The following is a 19381-nucleotide window of genomic DNA, read 5'->3' as shown; positions in this document are numbered from 1 at the left end:
CATTACACCAATCTTCACATTGTAGGGAACAAGAGGTCCTTTTCTTACGACCTCACTCTGCTTCATAGGGAGGCATGAGGAATTGGGTGCCCCACATCAGCCAGCTCCAGCCAAGAGTGATCAGATGGGGGAAGCATGAGGGCACACTTCCCATGCATTGCACATGGTTTCCTCCCATGCATTGCAATGGCAACATGGGAGCCTGCCCATTTTGCCCTATTGGCGGCATGTGCCGACTCCACCCTCCTTCATCCATGGAGTCGACACAGCATCATTTGATGGGAGCCAACTGGCTCAGTGGGTGACTGGGGCTAAATTGACACATGCCACCGAATTTAGCTCGTGTGACGAGGTGGCTAAACTCCTGGATTTTCCCCCTCCTACTTTATCAACCAAGTATGAATGTACATATGTTCTAATTCTGGGTTCTTCCAAAGTTAATGTCTCCAGTTAACTGTTAAGAATATATTTGCAGGCATGCCCACGTCCACACAAAGATCAGTCTTGATTTATTTGCATTAGAGAAGTTAAAACAGCTCAAATGTCTGAAAGTATTTTAACACTTGTTAGTGAAGGCTGTTCAACACCTAAGTTATTATAATAAAAGTTATTTTGCAGCAGGTCATCTAATGTCACTATAGCATCAGTGCATGAATGATGCCTCTTGGCTTGTTGTAGAAACAAGGACTGGTTAAAAAACTTCAGTGGAGACACCTTTTCCCCATGATAATTCTTTCAGGATGGAATTCCCTGCCTAGAGGTAGATTTCTCTCACTTTCTGTTGTCTCACCCCCGTTCTTAACTATGATTTGTTTGTTAATCGGATGCTTGTGACTCAGGGACTTCCTGTACTATCCCCAACTCTGAGAGGTTGCATAAGATATGTAGCAAGTCTAGGGCTTGTCAGCTATTATAAAATCATCATCATCATCATCATCATCATCATCATCATCATCATCATCATTTAATAACTTATTAATCGCCCTCCATCCGAGAATGCTCTAGGCGATTTACAGCTAAATTATAAAAGATAAAATACAGACATACAAAAATTAAAAATTAACAGAGATCGAATGCTCTAGTAAAAAGCCAGGTCTTAAGTGCGAGAGTAAAAGGCCCTAAGTCACGCATGGCTCTCATGTAGGGCAGCAAGGAATTCCACAAGGCAGGGGCAGAAATAGAAAAAGCCCTGCGTCTGGTCCTTTACAAGTGCACTTCTCTAGGACCCGGTATATGGAGTAAGTCACGTTGGGCTGGTCGTTGCAACCTCCGATGATGTGAGAAGGAGAGGCGGTCCCTAAGGTACGATGGACCCTGGCTGTAAAGAGTTTTAAAGGTCAGAACTAGCATCTTATACAGGCCATGGTATTCAGTTGGAAGCCAATGTAAATGTTGCAGCACTGGTGTTATATGGCATTTCACGGGCGTTCTTGTGAGTAACCTGGCTGCCGCATTCTGAACAATATGAAGCTTCAGTTAAACTCTTCACGATGCAGGTTGTTGTTGTTTCCCACCATTTCACACTGTTGTTTCCCACCATTTCACACTGTATGGTGTTTTAGTATAAATTTTGGGCTGCATTGGATACTTCGCTGCTTGTATTAATTACTGAGAAAAACAAAGATGGTTTGACATAAACAAAAAGATGAAACTAATGTGGAACTTTGAATGATAAGAGTAATATATATGTGATGGTGTTGCAAAGCTGAATTATCTTGAGAATCAAGATGTCACTCAATGCATAATATATATTTGCATCAGAGTGATTTGTGAGAAGGCACAAGTAGGAGGAGTGGGAATCATGCAACTCTTCCACCCTTTGATATTTTTGAACTGCATCCCCCAATATCCCTCACCAGTTTAGCAGCTGATGAGGTATACTGGGAGGTACAGTTCAAAAACAGTCAGATCACTAGACTGCTCCCACCTATTTATAGCGTGATAGAAATGTCAGAACCTCTCACTTGTGTTTCCAAGCAGTCAATCCTTTTAAATTTGTTAGCAAGGCTTGATTAGAGTGAGAGTTGTGTTCCTTAATCTGTTTTCAGTGACATATAGGTCATACATATAGAAGATACAAAAATGAGTGTAAATATAATTCGTAGGGATGCCAAGGATATTTAGAATGTTTCTTAACCTTGATGAAAAATTGTATTTTGACACCGGGTTGCCTGTCAAAACATTGTCAGTATATGTATTTGATGCTTTGGTACTTCTGTTGAAAATTTCATGCACGGGTTCTTCTTGTACACACACAAAAACTTTATCTCTGAACTCAGACAAGTATTCATCCATGGATAAATCCATCTGTGATGTGTATTGTATTTTTGCTACCCCACAAACTTTTTCTACATGTCATGATCAGCAGTTAATTTATTAGTAACTTCGTGCACCATTCTTGCTTCCTTGAACCTCAGACTTGTTTTAAGGCTTATTGTTGTTCTGAAGAGGAAATGACATGAGACTAGCTGCTATAATTAAATCAGTGTATTGAAGTAGTCAATTACCAATGATATATCTTTATTTCTAAATACAGGTTAGGTATTTCTTATTCACAATAACAAAATACACCAAAATCCAAAAATGCATACGTAGCTAAGATAGTGATACCATTGCTTTCTGGTGGTTCAGTGTACACAACCTTTCATAAACAACATTACTTAAAAATATATTGTATATAACTTTTTAAAATTGTGCAGAGAAGGTGTCTATGAGACATACATGAATTACGTATTTTGACTTGTCATCTCCAAGATCTTCTCAAACCTGAAATGAATAAAAGCAACTTGATGATTCCCGTTCATTTCAAGAAACAGATCCTTCACTCCTTTAATTGTGTTTTGCTCTATCTATCTCCTTTCAAGCACTAGAAGTGGCCAAAGCTCTGGTATCAGTAATTCTTAAGGTAATTAAATCCTTGTAAATGTATCTAACCAATACAATTGAATCTTATAACTTAGATCATAGAAAGAGCTTTGAATTATAGAGTTGGAAGATACCACAAGAACCATCTATTCCAAACCCCTAGCATGCAGGAAAGCACAATAATCCAGACTCTGCTTATAACATTTCAAAGAAGCAGGGTTCACCACACTCCATAGCAGTATATTCAACTGCTGAAGAGCTCTAACCATCATGAAGTTCTTTCTGTTTAGGTGGAATCTTTTTTCTGTAATTTGAATTCATTGCCCCATCTCCTAGTCTTCAGAGCATCAGAAAACAATCTTGCCCCCTCCTAAATGTGACATCCTTGCAAATATTTAAGCATTGCTATTATGTCACATTTTAGTCTTATTTTTCCCAAGCTAAACATACCCAGCTTCCTCAGCTGTTCCTCATAGGCTTGACTTCCAAAACTTTGATCATTTTCATCATAATTCTCTGAACATATTCCAATTTGTCAATATTCCTCTTGAATTGTGATGCCCAGAACTGGACACGGTACTCCAGATGAGGCCAGATCAAAGCAGAATAGATTGGGACTGTTACTTGCCTTGATGGAGCCTAGAATAAAATTGGTTTTTAGCTAATTTATCATACTATGTTCAGTTTGTGGTCTTTTAAGACTCCCGGATCCCCTTTCACATGGATAGTTTTCAAGCCAGGTGTCACTCATTCTGTATCGGTATTTAATTTTTATTGCCAAAGTGTAGTACCCTACAGTTCATTCTTCTGAAATTCATCTTGTTAGTTTGGGCCCAGCTCTCTAATCTGTTAAGGTCATTTTGGATTTTGATCCTGTCCTCTGAGGGATTAGCTATCCCTCCCAATTTTGTATCATCTGCAAATTGATAAACATGCTTCTATTCTGTCATTCACATCATTGATAAATATATTGAATAGCAGTGGCCCCAAGATAGACTCCTGTGGCACCTCACTGGTCGCTTTTCTCCAGGATGAGGAAGAGTATTTGGTGAGCATCCTTTGGGTTTGAACAGTCAACCAATTCCCAGTCCACCTAACAGTGGCATTGTAACCCATATTTTATTAGCTTCTTTGTGAGAATGCCCTGGGAAACTTTGTCAAAGACTTTACTGAAATCAAGATACATTATATCTCTACATCCACCAACCTTATAATTGTATCAAAAATAAAAGAGATAAGGTTTGTCCAGCATGATTTGTTTTTGAGAAACCCATGTTGACTTTTTGTGATTATGGCATTTTTTTCTAGTCTCTAGAGCAGGCTGTTAGGAATTGTGGGAGTTGAAGTCTAAAAATTGCCCATTCCTGCTCTAGAGCAACAGATAACAAGTTTTCTTCCTCCTCAAAGTGACAGCCTGACAGTTTTTTAAACATGGCTATCATGTCCCCTCTCATTCAATTCTTCTTTTAAACATTTCAGTGGAAGCCTATTTTTCTTCATGGATGCTAGCTTGAAACAACTGTATAATGTTAACTATACCATCATTCCAACTTTAGCTCTAAGTGCATAGGCTGGACAAGTTGGAAACACTCCCAACTTTTTATGCAATAAGCAGTTTTGGATCTGGGTTGTTGTAGATTTTTTCGGGCTATATGGCTATGTTCTAGAGGCATAGTGCGGATTTAGGTTAAAACGTATTTAAAATATTATAAACACATAAAGTAGCATTTAAAAATCACAGTGTCCCCATAATCCCAACCAAAACTTCCCCAACAGTGTGCTTCTTATCCTTTCTGAAATGCCTGCTGGCAGAGAAGAACTTTACCTGCTTGCAGAAGGCAAGTAGGGATGGGGCTATTCTGGTCTCTCTTGATAGGAGTTACACAGTCTAGAAGCAGCCACTGAAAAGTCCCTCTCCTGTGTTCCTGTGTTGAGCAGATGGTGGAACAGAGAGAAAATCTTCTCCAGTAGATCATAAATTAAATCATGTTCAAGGAGATGCAATCCTTCAGATAACCTAGACTATAGCCATATAGGGCTTTGTAGGTCAAAACCAGCACTTTGAATTGTGCCCAGAAACATATTGGCAGCCAGTGGAGCTGTTGCAAAATAGGAGTTGTACACTCGCTGTAGCCAATCCCAGTTAGTAGTATGCCTGCTGCTCAATGGACCAACTGAACTTTCTAAACACATTTGAAAGGCAGCCCCACATAGAGTGCATTATAGTAATCCAAATGGGATATAACAAAGGCATGTACTGCTGTGGCCAGATTTGATTTCTTCAGGAGCGGGTGCAGTTTTAATTGTGCAAAAGCACTCCTGGTAGCTGCTGATATCTGGGTGTCATCTGCAATTTGGGGCACCACACTCCAAAACTCCAGATGACCTCTCCCAATGGTTTCATGTATATGTTAAACAGCATGGGAGATAAAACCCTGAGGAAGTGCACAGGGCAATAGACAAAGAGTCAAACAGGAGTCTCCTGGCACCACCTAACCCTAACCATCTCCTGAGAAAGGAACAGAGCCACTGAAGAACAGTACCTCCAAGCCCCATCCCAAAAAGGTGACTCAGAAAGATACCATTGTCAATGGTATCAAAAGCTGCTGAAAGTCCAGGGAACCAATAGGGACACTCTCCCTGTCCAGTTATTACCACAGGTCATCCACAAAGGTGACCAAAGCTGTATCTGTTCCATAACCAGGCCTGAAAAATCTGCTTAATCCAGGAACCCTTGGAGTTAAGAAGCCACCACATGCCCCAATACCTTCCCCAAGTAGTTGGTCTGTAGTTATCAAGTACAGTTGGGTCTAGGGAAGGTTTTTTTTAAGCCCACGGGGACCCTTCCTTGATGCAAGGAGCCATTAATCACTTCCTGGTCCACTCTACCAGACCTTCTTTGGCCTGTTTTATGAGCCAGGAAGAGCAGAGGCCTAAAGCTCTCACCTCTCCAAAAATCCTTTCCACATCTTCAGGCTGCACAAATTAAAAGTATCCATCAATACTGGATAAGCAGGGGCCAAGGTTGCATCCATCGAAGTTGTATCAACTGTCGAGTCTATGTCAGATTTTATTTTGGTAGACTTCATAAAACTCAACCAAGTAAGTCTTATTAAAAATAAGTACTGATATAAAAAACCTTGTTGCTATAATAAACATAAAGTATTTATACCTTAAAGATCCAGAAGTTGCATACAAATACAAAAGGAAAGGGAAAAGACGAAAAGAAAGTCATTTCTTTGTATCAGAGGAGTATGAATATCTCCAGGACAAAATTTCTCCTAACTGTCATTACAATAATGAAGACATTCTGCCTGAAAATAGACAGATGACCCCAAATCTTTCCAGTGGTTAGTTACAAAGCAAGGCTTGTCCTTTTTCTGACCTTTTCAGAACAGATTGCACATTTGGCCACAGAGGTTTAAGGGAAGAGGAACAAATATAGCTTAGAATTTCCAGCAGTGTGTTTGTTAGTTTGTGTATGTTTATTTGTAAGGAAGCAAATAAAAAATAGGGAAAGGGAGACAGAGAAGAGTGGCATCTCTCAGGAGCATGAGCCCCAGCATGTTTGTTGCATGTTGCATGTAAGTTACTTGTAGTGGTTTTGTGTGTGTGCATGTGCGTGCAGTGGACAATGGGTGTTTTAATTTAACCATGTTGTCATTTGTTTACATAGTTTGGGATGCTGAGAAATTTCACTTTCTCTCACTAAGTAGGCAGTATTTATCTTTGTCTGGTAGATTTATTGCCTTCACCTGAAGAGGGGCATACATACCACCAAATATCTACAAGGCAATTCTTGTGAGGGATCTGGTATGATGAAGTATCTGAGATGTTTTGGATTATATGAGCCAATGAGGGAAAAACCTGTGCAAGAGGAACTCGTGTTTATTGACAAATGGGATGAAAGCCCCCATAATATTTGAATCACTTTACATGTAAATGTATTGTGTATTCACCCCTCAAGTCTAAGAACATAGATTGTACTGTGATGAAACCTATAAATTTATTTTGTAATTATTCACCCCTCAGGTCTAAGAACATAGATTGTGCTGTGATCAATTCTTTTTTCTTAAATGAAGTTTCTAGACTTTGAGAGCTTTCGTTTCCTGTGTGAGAGAGGGAGAAGTCACGTAAAAACTTTGCAATGCTGTTGAGTACTATTTCCATCTGTAGCTTTGCATTAAAGAGATGGCCAAGTGCATTCTGGTATGCAATCTCTGCTCACGCAGGACAATGGAAAGACTTAATTGGACTCTGTTCAGCTCTGATGCTGGTCCTTGAGAAAAGTGACAATGCTTGTTAATGTCATAGTACACTACTATTCACTTTGGAGGAGGAAAGAATATATATTGAATGATGTTCAAACCTTTATATTTTATATGTGGAAGGAAATTGTTTCAGTCAGTTCAAGCAGTACAACTGAGGTCATGAATGCCAAAACTTCTAGGGTTTTTTAAAATCATTTTTTAAATATTGTTTAGTAGGTTCATGTGTGCTACTTATATAGGTGTGTCAGGCTACACTTGTTTTATCTAGCAAAGAGTTTCAGGGCCTTCTTGAAGACAGACATGTATTTCTCTGTGCATTTAAAAGCCTTAAGTGAAAGCATGAAAGTCATTGCACTAGTCAGTTGTTCTTCATTCGGTATTTTTCTAATCTCCTCTTTATTTATTTTTATCTAAAGAAAAACCAGGAGACCCAAAAAACCTGCCGTACACTGAGATACAGGACAAGGTACATGAAAAGTATGAATGACTCATTTTATACTGGTAGGTGGTTCTTCCTTTTTCTACTTTTTATTCCACATTCCCCTTTTCAGTGATAAAATAGTTAAGTGCCAAAACACATCATGACAGCCCCCCAGAGCTAAACTCTGAAGAAGAATTAAAAAATACAGACAGTTGTGTCATTCATACCCTTCAATTATCCAGCTTTGGCAGCCCAGGCCTCTTCTACACTGCCATATAATCCAGATTATCAAAGCTTTATTTATTTATTTATTTATTTACAACAAACATCCGCATTATCTGCTTTGAACTAGATTATATGAGTCTACACAGCCATATAATCCAGTTCAAAACAGATAATCTGAGTTTTATATGGCAGTGGATGGAGCCCCAGGTAAGTCCTCTGTTATCCCACATTTCCAGTGACTTTTATCATGTCCCAGTTCTTCTCTCTTCTTCCCACTTTCCCCCTTCTTCCTCAGCTGTCTTGCTCCAAATTGAGCTCAAAGTTCAAAGGAGGGAAGAGGAAATATGCTTTCAGCAAACCTTCTTCAGTGCTTGTAGTTCTCCTGTGTTTACACATCCCATGTTTTGGATTCTTGGTCTGTTATAAAGCATAGATTCTTTGAAGAGCAAAGTTGAACTTCCTGTAGGATGTATCACTGATAATATAAAAACAGCAGAGTCTTTTGCAATGTTCACTGTCACCTCTAGTGAAAAGAAAAGAAATTTAAACTCCAAAGGCTAAACTGAGATAGGCTATATAATTTAATGAATATGAACCTCTTTCTATACAACCTGGAGCTGTGAAACAGCTGCTGTCAGAGCCTTAGAAAGATATTGGAGTCTCAGATGCTTTTTCTTTAAGGTGAAAAGGGATTCATAGGATTGTCAAAGGTGTTAGTAAACAGACATATAATATTAGTGTCTGAGGCTGTATCACAATATACTACTAGATTTTGCCCGGCTGTTGACAATCGAATACAAAGGTTAAGAAATGTAATATATTCCAGAATAGTTGTCGTTGGATGGAATTGTATCCTGCACATTTTCTCATAGCTATTTATATTGTCCAGTCCTAGGCACCACAATTCAAGAGGGATATTAACAAGCTGAAACATTTCCAGAGAAAGATGACCCAAATTAACAAAGGTCTTGATTTCCAAGTTCTATGAGTAGCTTAAGGAGCTATCCAACTTTAGACTGGAGAAGAGATGGCTTAGAGAGGACACAAGAGCTTTAAAAGGACATCACATTTAGGAGAGGGGCAGCTTTTCTTCTGCTACCCTGGACACTAGCAACGGATTCAAATTGCAAGAAAAAATATTGCACCAAAACAGAAAGAACTTTCCAGTGGTAAAAGCTATTTGGCAGTGGGACATACTGCTTGAGGGTGTAGAATCATAGAATCATAGATCTGGAAGAGACCTCATGGGCCATCCAGTCCAACCCCCTGCAAAGAAGCAGGAAAATTGCACTCAAAGCACCCATGACAGATGGCCATCCAGCCTCTGTTTAAAAGCTTCCAAAGAAGGCACCTCCACCACACTCCAGGGCAGAGAGTTCCACTGCTGAACAGCTCTCACAGTCAGGAAGTTCCTCCTCATGTTCAGATGGAATCTCCTTTCTTGTAGTTTGAAGCCATTGGAACAACTGGAATGCGTCCAGGGCACCAAAAAAAAAGCTTGCTCCCTCCTCCCTATGACTTCCTCTCACATACATGGCTATCATGTCTCCTCTCAGTCTTCTCTTCTGCAGGCTAAACATGCCCAGCTCTTTAAGCTGCTCCTCATAGGGCTTGTTCTCCAGACCCTTGATCATTTTAGTCACCCTCCCCTGGACACATCCCAGCTTGTCAATATCTCTCTTCAATTGTGGTGCCCAGAATTGGACACAATATTCCAGGTGTGGTCTAACCAAGGCAGAATAGAGGGGTAGCATGACTTCCCTGGATCTAGACACTATACTTCTATTTATGCTGACCAAATTCCCGTTGGCTTTTTTTGCCGCGACATAACATTATTGGCTCATGTTTAACTTGTTGTCCATGAGGACTCCAAGATCTTTTTCACACGTACTGCTCTCGAGCCAGGCGTCCCCCATTCTGTATCTTTGCGTTTCATTTTTTTCTGCCTAAGTGGAGTATCTTGCATTTGTCACTATTAAACTTCATTTTGTTAGTTTTGGCCCATCTCAAAACCATCTGTGAAGATGGTTTTGAATTCTGCTCCTGTCTTTTGGAGTATTGGCTATCACTCCCAATTTGGTGTCGTCTACAAACTTGATGCCTTCTAACCCTTAACTATTAAGCTTTTGTGCTTGTTGAAGTAAAATAAACATTTTTATCTGTTTGAACCAACTAGACGTCTCAGTGTACAGTCCCATACAAGCAACACATATAAGGAGGTAGCCTGCTGAAGTAATCTTAAATTGTTGGCAGTCAAAATAAACATCGCTAGTAATCCTATAAAAGGGTGGGATCGTGTCTAAGGTCCTTTACCTTGCCCTATTTGTTTCAGCATGCATCGTAGATATGCCTTTCATAATTTGAAGTTTTAGAAAGAAAGATTGATGCAACAGATTTACATAATGTGATAGATTGCTTTTAAAGCAGTAGGTTGCATACCTTCCTATGGTTCTTTGAATAATATAGGTTTGTGTGTGTGTTTTGTGTTTGTCAAATGTCACTAAACCATGTTAAATGATCTGCATATTTTCAGAAAGATATACATGGTTAAGAAGTTATGTTGTGGTTTGTTTGCTTGGTTTTTTAAATATATATATTTTTGTTCATTTTGATGATTACATCCTTCTTCAAACCATTATGAATGGAAACAACATTGAGCACCCTGGTGAATTTATTTTGGAATGCTAGAAGTGTATAAAAACCCTACAACCCACTCCTCTCCACCCTACTTTTCCAGCTGTTACTTTATGGAAAACATCCAGTGGAATACCATGATTTTAATGGATTAGCAGTCAGGAATGTATGTTGGGTCATCTGGGGACTTCATGCATCTGCACTGCCATATCATGTTGTTTGAAGCTGCATTATATGGCAGTGTAAATGGGGCCCAAGGCAGCTCTAAAGCTTTGGAAAGCCATGTGATTAGATTCAGGGTTAAGCATCCAGTTTGTCTGAGTGTATGGGATTCATCCAAACTATATCTGTACCCTTTTAACTATTGACTGAAGTTATCTCAAATTACTTTAGATCCACTGTCAGGACAATTTTAGAACAGTATGTTGTTCAGCTTATTAATGCATTGCAAGTGGGAAACACGGGACTGATACTGGAAGTGGCAACTTCCTATGTCAATGTAATATGTTTTGTATTTGAATCACAGCCATCATGGTTCACAGCTTATCCACTTAACTCTTACAGTTCATTAAAAATTACCTATATTATGTGAGCGAATGATACTCAACTATATACACATACTTCAGTATCAAAGGGATTTTTCTACTGCCATGGCATATTCCTCCAACTACTACTACTATCCATCCTACTACTACTTTAAGGGGTGGGGCTTTGTGCCATCACACCCAGATGCTATAATGTTAAAACTAAGATGTGCTTCTCTCTTTATCTGGGCGGTCTTTCTTTGAAGCAATAACTCAATACTTTCAGCAACTGATGCCAGTCAAAATATGAACATCAACAAAATATTTATTTCCAAAGTCCTTGGCAGACTTGGCACAGCTTGATAAAGTTACAACACAAGCAGTCAATTTGGGAAACATAGAGTTGTTCTTTCTTTCCTTTTCTTTCAATTACTGAGGTAACTTTTCTCCAAATGGTAGAAAAAATCCTGGGATCTTTCACCCTAACCCTGAGCTGCTATGGTTAGAAAGAACAGATCTTCCCCTTTCTAAGCTCAAGGTTAGCTTTGAAGATGAAGTAATGTTCAACAGTATTCAATAACTATTTTTCTCTATTTCTCAATAACTCAATTTCTATCTATAACTCGATTTCTTAATTACTCAATTCCTATTCTATCTATCTCAGTATTTCAATTGTACTCAATTACTCAATTGCTATTCTATCCATCTATCTCAATTTCTCAATTGCTTTTCTTAATAACTCAATTTATTAATTACTCAATTGCTAATCTATCTATCTATCTATCTATCTATCTATCTATCTATCTATCTCAATTTCTCAATTGTACTCACAGTGACTTTTCAGAGCTTTGCCTGTTTGACCAACAGCACATCTGAGGCTTTTTTCTCTCTCTCTACTGAAAGAGGCGGGGGAGATTCCAAAATGGAGATCTCAACCCCAGGGAAAAGGGCGGACTCTTAACCCAAAGAGATACTTTCTAAACCAATAACTGCAGAGGGCCTGCAGCCTGGCTTTCCACTCTGATATAACTTCCAGGGTGCTGCTGGGTCTATAGCCTGGGGAAATGCAAAGGAATGCTATCCGATGCAGCTAAAAGGCAACGTAAACCATGCTCCTGGAAGACGAAACAGGATTTTTTCATGTTTTCAGTCTTTCCAGTCAGTGCACAACATTTTTTCATTGTTGTGGATTTGATTACTCACAGATTTGATTAATATGACTTCTCTAGTAATTCTTAGGTCCTTCGGCACTATTCTGTGGCCAATTTCCAGCAGTAGTTGACCACAGAGCTATGCTAGAGAACTCAGGAACCTTCTAGACAGGGCCTATTTCTCAGTATGTGATCTCAGGTTTTCTGCTTTAAACTGGATTATATCAGTCTGCACTGCCAGATAATGTGAGATATACAGAAAACCCGAGAACAGATTTTGGGATGTAGGGCCTGTCTGGAAGGGCCCCTAGAGACTGCTAGAGAGATGTTCTCTCGAGTAGAAAAACACATATATTTTTTTTGCAGGTGTTCCACTTTCATGGGAGTCCAGCATACTTAACAACAGGAAATGTAGTGGGCTAACTGTATTAAGAAAACACTGAACTTCTTGTATCAAGGAGAGGGGCACAGTTGCCATATAAGGACAAGAGACTAACTGTATTTGGTATTCAAGTTATTTTAGAAATCCTGGCGATAATTAGTGGATGGGGAACTGGAAAATGCTGCAAGAAAGGATTATGCGGTGGGCAATCTGCATTTTTCTTATTTCCTTTTCTGATCTTTAAAAGCACACTTCATTTTGCTAGATGCCAGCAGCAAACTTGCAGGTGTGCCAAGCACCTGCCATTTTTTTCCACTGACTGCCTCTTTTGGAAATAAGTCTGAATCATAGTCATTTAGTTGCTAATTTTTTCTGCACCCACCCAGTCACTCTGGACTTATAATCTGCATAATTCCCAGTTTCTAAATATTAGGAGATGGTACCACTCTACCCATTTTTATAACACCCTTTCTTACTTACTTACTTACTTACTTACTTACTTTTTTATTTCACTTTGATGATCCTCTTGCTCAATAATCCCCCAATAATGTAGCTGCTATGAGAAGAGAATTAACTCAATAATGGCATTCTCGTGATTATCCTGAAGTGCTCACAATAGATGGGGCTTCCTGCTGCTTTTCTGTATGAGAAACTGCTCTGCTCTGACACTGTATTCTTCTGATTAGTATATTCTGGTGATAAGTGGTTAATATATGATTGGGATAAGCACTTGATATGTTATTACAATACATGTTTAATATACAATTGAGACAAGTCATTCATATGTGTTTTTGTATGTTACCATGGAAATACGCAACTCTGGCATGCAATGATGAAAATAATACTATGGATTCATAACTTTGAACGGTTAGGGATAGTCCCAATTAATCTCCCGTTGTTCCACTTTTTCAGGTGTTTTTAATATGTTCCAGTTTCTCTACTCTTCCCACTTTCTTCCTTAATCCTCTGCTTACTTCACTTGCTACAAATTGTGGGTGCATCTATATCAGTGGCTCTCAACCTGTGGGTCCCCAAGTGTTTTGACCTACAAGTCCCAAAAATCCCAGCCATTTTACCAGCTGTTCAGATTTCTGGGAGTTGAGGGCTAAAACATTTGGGAACCCACAGATTGAGAGCCACTTAGCTACACTGACCACTTCCTATGAGGTTATCTGGAGTCTTGGGTGAGGTTATCCAGAGTTTTGGAGTTGGATGGCATCTGTACACAGATGACACCCAACTCTACTACTCATTTCCACCAAATTCCAAGGAACCTTCCCAGACCTTAAACCAGTGTCTGACAGCTGTGATGAACTGGATGAGGGCTAACAGGTTGAAGCTTAATCCAGACAAGACAGATGTCCTCCTGGTCAGTCGCAGGGCCGACCGGGGTATTGGGTGGCAATCTGTGCTCGACAGAGTTACACTCCCTGAGGGCGCAGGTCCGTAGCTTGGGGGGTCCTCCTGGATTCAATGCTATCACTTGATGTTCAGGTGTAGGTGGTGGCTGGGAGGGCCTCTGCACAACTCAAACTTGTGTGCCAGCTGCGACCATGCCTCATGAAGTCTGACTTGGCCAGGGTGGTCCATGCCTTGGTTACATCCAGACTGGACTACTGCAATGCACTCTACGTGGGGCTGCCCTTGAAGATGGCCCGGAAGTTTCAACTGGTATAACGGGCAGCAAACTATAGGGAGCATACAAAGCTCCTATTAAAACAGCTTCATTGGCTGCCAATAAGTTGCCAAGCCAAATTAAAAGTGTAGGTTATGACCTAGAAAGCCCTAAACAGTTCGGACCCTGCCTATCTTAGCAAACGCATCTCCTTCTATGAACCAGCGCAAACTCTAAGATCTTCTCTTGCTCCCACCACCGTCACAAGTACGGTTGGTGGGGACGAGAGAGAGGACCTTCTCGGTGGTGGCCCCCCACCTCTGGAACGCCCTTCCAAGGGAAATAAGACAGGCCCCATCCCTCCCCTTCTTTTATAATAGCTTGAAGACCTGGTGGTTTCAACAAGTCCAGCCCAAACATTGCTGAATGTGCCCTTGCACTCTTACCTATTACCCCGGTCATCCCTCTAATAGGCCCTGGAAATGAGCAGCCACAGACCCGTACCTGCTATTGCTGTTAGCCTGTTATAGCACTGTACTTAATTCCCGCCCCCCTCATATTTTGAGTTTACACTAGCCTTTGCCCAGCTTTTTAATTGCTCTGAATAGGCAGGATTTTTTTTAATATACATGTGTTATTGTGATAATGTTATGCTTATGTTGTTTTTTTAATTTTATGTTATGCTGTTTACTTTGTACATTTTGGTGATGTTACTTGGAAACCGCCCTGAGTCCCGCTCAGGGAGATAGAGCGGTATATAAATAAAGTATTATTATTATTATTATTATTATTATTATTGAATTCCCCCTCCTCTCCTCCCTCCCTCCTTCAGTCATCTTCATTGACTTGACCACTGCTACTGCAGGTGACAGCACTCTCATGGCAGGACACCATCACAAAATGGAGAACAGGAGGGGATGGTAATAAGTTGGTCATCTAGTGGTGCCGAACTGGGTTCAGCACCACTGGGAATATGGTATTCCATCCACCCTACAGTTGGAAGTGAAAGGTTAATGTTTGGTAAAATATATGGGAAAAATGAAGAAGTAGATTTGTCTTTTTAAGAAGAAAATTATATGCTTTACTTGTGTATTCTTGTTATCTTTGTAAATATGAATATCAGAAATAGGCTGTGTTCCCTTCTTTCCCAGCATGCTATTATTACAAGTGTTGATACAGAAAATTAATAAGCTGAATCAAGAGAAAAAAGGGGCCTTGTTCAATAGAAGAGCATATGCTTTCCAGACAGATGGACCGAAGCAATTATTTTCTAGCATCAGCAATTTTACTAACAATTTGACTAAAAAGGCCCTTTTTTGCCAGAGCAAACAAAGCATAAGAGTTAGGTGGCCAATTTTCCAACATTTCATAGATGAGAACTGTTACACGTGCATCCAAAGAAACCTTAGGATTTTTATAATGTCATATGTTATTCATGAGCAAGAGCACAAAAGCTAAAAGAGGCTGCAGTAGTTTGCTTTTTCCCGAGTTTATTGGGGAGTATTTGTCTACTCCTCTCGTAGTCTGTCAGTTGAGTGCAAAACTACTCTGGCATATTTAATTTAGGTTGAAGCAATTGAATTAAACCATGACAAATGGGGAAAGTGGGAGAAGGAAAGCAGTGCTAGAATATTTTAAAATAACTGGGAAAAGTGGAATGACAAAGGAGTAATCATAGAGTTGGAAGAGACTTCATGAGGCATCCAGTCCAACCCCCGATAGATGGCCATCCAGGCTCTGTTTAAAAGCCTCCAAAGAAGGAGCATCCACCACACTCCAGGGCAGAGAATTCCACTACTCAACAGCTCTCACAGTTAGGAAGTTCCTCCTAATGTTCAGGTGGAATCTCCTTTCCTGTAGTTTGAACCCATTGTTTATTATTTATTTATTTACTGTATTTCTATACTGCCTTTCTCAGCCAATCGCCTCCTGCTTTCCAGTGCAGCAGAAAAGGAGCCTTTCTCTCTTCCTCATGACATCTTTTCACACATTTATACATAACCATCATGTCTCCTCTCAGCCTTTTCTTCTGAAGACTAAACATGCCCAGCTCTTTAAGCCGCTCCTCATAGGGCTTGTTCTCCAGAACCTTGATCATTTTAGTCACCCTTCCAGCTTGTCAACACCTCCCTTTAATTGTGGTGCCCAGAATTGGGTGCAGTGTGATTCCAGGTGTAGCTGACCAAGGCAGAATAGAGGGGTAGCATGACTTCCCTAGATCTAGACACTACAATCCCTATTTGTGCAGTCCAAAATCCCATCAGCTTTTTTACCTGCCTCATCAGAATGGCCCTTGACAATTCAAGATAGTTGGAGGATTTGAGATGCAATGCACTTAACTTACCCTCAATCTCCTTTACTTCATGATCAATTGAGTCCACTTTATTCAATTCTAGACTGGTCTGACACTAGTTTTTCAAACTTTATTGTTCTTGCTATTGTTTCTTGTGCTGTTTTGAGTTCCTTGGCCCTCCCCAGTTAATAAAACTTGATCTATAATTCTTTGATCCTCTTTCACTTGTTTATTATATGTTACTATATTTAGTTCTGTCAAGCAATGCAGAAATTATTGGGCACTCTGTTTTATAGAATTCAGAATGCTTTGATTGTAAAACATAAGATGGATCTATAGCACTGTCCATAGGTCTCAGAAATTTTGCAAATGTTTGTACCCTAGAACCCATTATACTAGGGGAAAAAAAACACCTCCATGCTTTCTGTTATCAGTCTTAAAAAGTAGAAATAATGAAACAAGTAAGTGTTATAGGATGGATGAACTGATAATGTAGCAATGATGCAAAGATGTAAAATGACAGGGAATTTCAATATAGAATTGTTTGAATACTTGAAGCTTTGCCCAATTATTTATATCTGTCTTTGTGGAACCTGACTTCCTAGATGCATCTGCTTCTTGGCTGCAGCAAATAAAAGGTTTTATTTGGATCTCCCTCCTAGGGTGCATCCATACTGTAGAATAAATCATGGGAGTTGTTGTTTAGTGAGACACCAGCACTCTTTTGCAGAGAACACTAAGGTAAAGGTAAAGGTTTCCCTTGACATTAGTCATGTCTGACTCTGCGAGATGGTGCTCATCTCCATTTCTAAGCCAAAGAGCTGGTGTTGTCCATAGATGCCTCCAAGATCATGTGGCTGGCATGACTGCATGGAGCACCATTACCTTCACACCAAAGCAGTACCTATTGATCTACTCACATTTGCATGTTTTTGAACTGCTAGGTTGGTAGAAACTGGGGCTGACAGCGGGAGCTCACCCCTCTCCCTGAGTTCGAACCACTGATCTTTCGGTCAAAAAGTTAAGCAGCGCAACAGTTTAATAACTGCACTACCGGGGGCCCTGAGAACACTAAAGACCTTGTAAACCCCAGCTCTCAGGATTCTGTAGCACTTATAGTTATAAACAGCAGTTGTATAGTTATAAACTGCATTAGTTCTAAAGTGTAGATCCACCCCTGATATGATCTGATTATTGGCATAAAGTCATTAGGGATCAAGAATCTTGAGTTGCTATCTTGGAACAGCCTGATGGCCAGGGATTCATTGCTGTCAGGAGCTGATGTTTCCAGGGGGAAAGATTTCCTTTCATTTGACCACTTTATTTGTGGTTTAAAACTCACATTGCACACAAAAAATCCTTGTACCAATTTGTCTGAAATTTGGTAGGTATAATCGCTCAAAATTGAGCTGTTCATCCTGCTAATTCCATCTGTTTCTGAAATGAAGAGGTAATCCATGAAACATATCTAAAATTGAATTTTCTGAATCTAGATGTCAGTGATTCAGAACCCATGATGAAAGAGAGTAGAACCAGGATAACAGGAAACCGAATTGGCTTAAAGATACACTGGACACTCCCTACTATATCTTTGTCTCTACCCCCTCTTTCCCTCTCTTTTTCCCCCTTTTTTTTCCTCCCCATACAGTGAGAAACTTTTATAAGTTTAAAAGTTTCCAGCACTATCTACTTGTATATCTATATTTCAAAGAAAAGCAATAAAGATTATATTTTTTTAAAAAAGAAAGAGAGTAGCTCTGAATCAGTGTGAGATGAGTCAGGTCACTTTCTGAAGCACCAAACTGGGATTAGAACTAAATCTTGTATATGCTGTTAAATCCTCAACTGGATCCAAGAGTATGTTCTAAAATTGATTTACAGCCTTTTACTTTGTAGTGACTAGGAACATTATTTTTTCCTAGCTTATTTCCACTTCACTCGTCAACCAATCTGATGTAAAATAATAATAATAATAATAATAATAATAATAATAATAATTTGTACCTTATTTGATTCCATACTTTGTCAGTAGGGTTGAATATATGTAATACTCTAAATTTGTGCTAGAACAGTTGCAGAAGACAAAGCGAAGGGCAAAGGTGCTGAAGACAAGATATGTTCATGTAACTACTCCTGATATTATCTACATCTGCATCTTATGGCTCTGCCCTAAAGACCATGCATTAAATGAACCAGGGAAATTAGATTTATAGAATATAATTTTGCTAGATTTTTAGTCCTCATAGGCAATGAGAAGTGATATTTGAACTGTGAATATAATATGTGAATCACTGAACAAATTTGAAATCCCTGTTGCTTGTGTTCCTACTCATGCTTGTGGTGAAGGAGAGTATTTTGCACAGCTTGATCAGTCTGTTGAGAGCTTGGCATGGGGAGTAGCTAATTGATCCAAAAGCTTCCTTTCCTGGTCTTACAACTAAAATTCACGATTGCCCTTGACAAATTGGCCCAGCAGGGAGGGTGGAAATAACTAAACTGAGTGAGGAAAGCCAAGCTCTTATGATCAATAGACTTTTAATGTTCAATATGTTTATTTTTCTAACTTTGGAACCCTGGTCGACATTCTAACTTCTACTATGACAGATGATTTTCACTACTAGCATTTTACAATTTAAAAAACAGAAACAAAGACACGTGAATTTAGAATTTAAAAATAACCTTGTTCAACACAGTATACAAGAGTTCAGGTTCTCTGAGGGCCCATCCAGACAGTACCTTTATCCCAGGAGCTCCCGTAGCAATCAGGAAGGTGGCCAAATCTGCATATCTGAACCTCCAGGGTTTCATGGAGGTTCATGAAACATCCAGAGGGCAAAAGAATGAAACTTTTGTGGTTATCCATATATCCGAATTTCTCCATGTCCACATCCCGTGAGATTTTTAAGAAAACTGACAGTTTCCAGCAGAAGTCCTGCGGCAGCCATCTTGGGAACCTCTATATCCCGGAACAAAACATCAAGTCTGGACAATGGAGGCAGC

The 19381-nt window shown here is 39.6% G+C and overlaps 1 protein-coding gene across 3 annotated transcripts in view; it reads left to right on the top strand.

Annotated features, from left to right (window-relative positions):
- LINGO2 (leucine rich repeat and Ig domain containing 2) overlaps positions 1-19381 on the top strand; it is a 785688-nt gene that overhangs the window by 412854 nt on the left and 353453 nt on the right. For 2 of the 3 annotated variants that reach the window (XM_060762531.2, XM_060762532.2), the window contains exon 4: positions 7553-7637. The exons of the other annotated variant lie outside the window; for it this stretch is intronic. The gene's annotated coding sequence lies outside the window, so the exon portion shown is untranslated. The remainder of the gene's footprint in view (positions 1-7552; positions 7638-19381) is intronic. 3 annotated transcript variants of the gene reach the window in all.

Source organism: Anolis sagrei, chromosome 2, assembly GCF_037176765.1.
Source record: "Anolis sagrei isolate rAnoSag1 chromosome 2, rAnoSag1.mat, whole genome shotgun sequence".
In the NCBI taxonomy this organism is placed as follows: domain Eukaryota; kingdom Metazoa; phylum Chordata; class Lepidosauria; order Squamata; family Dactyloidae; genus Anolis; species Anolis sagrei.
Note: the sequence above shows the minus strand (reverse complement) of the source record. Positions and strands in the feature narration are given on the sequence as shown.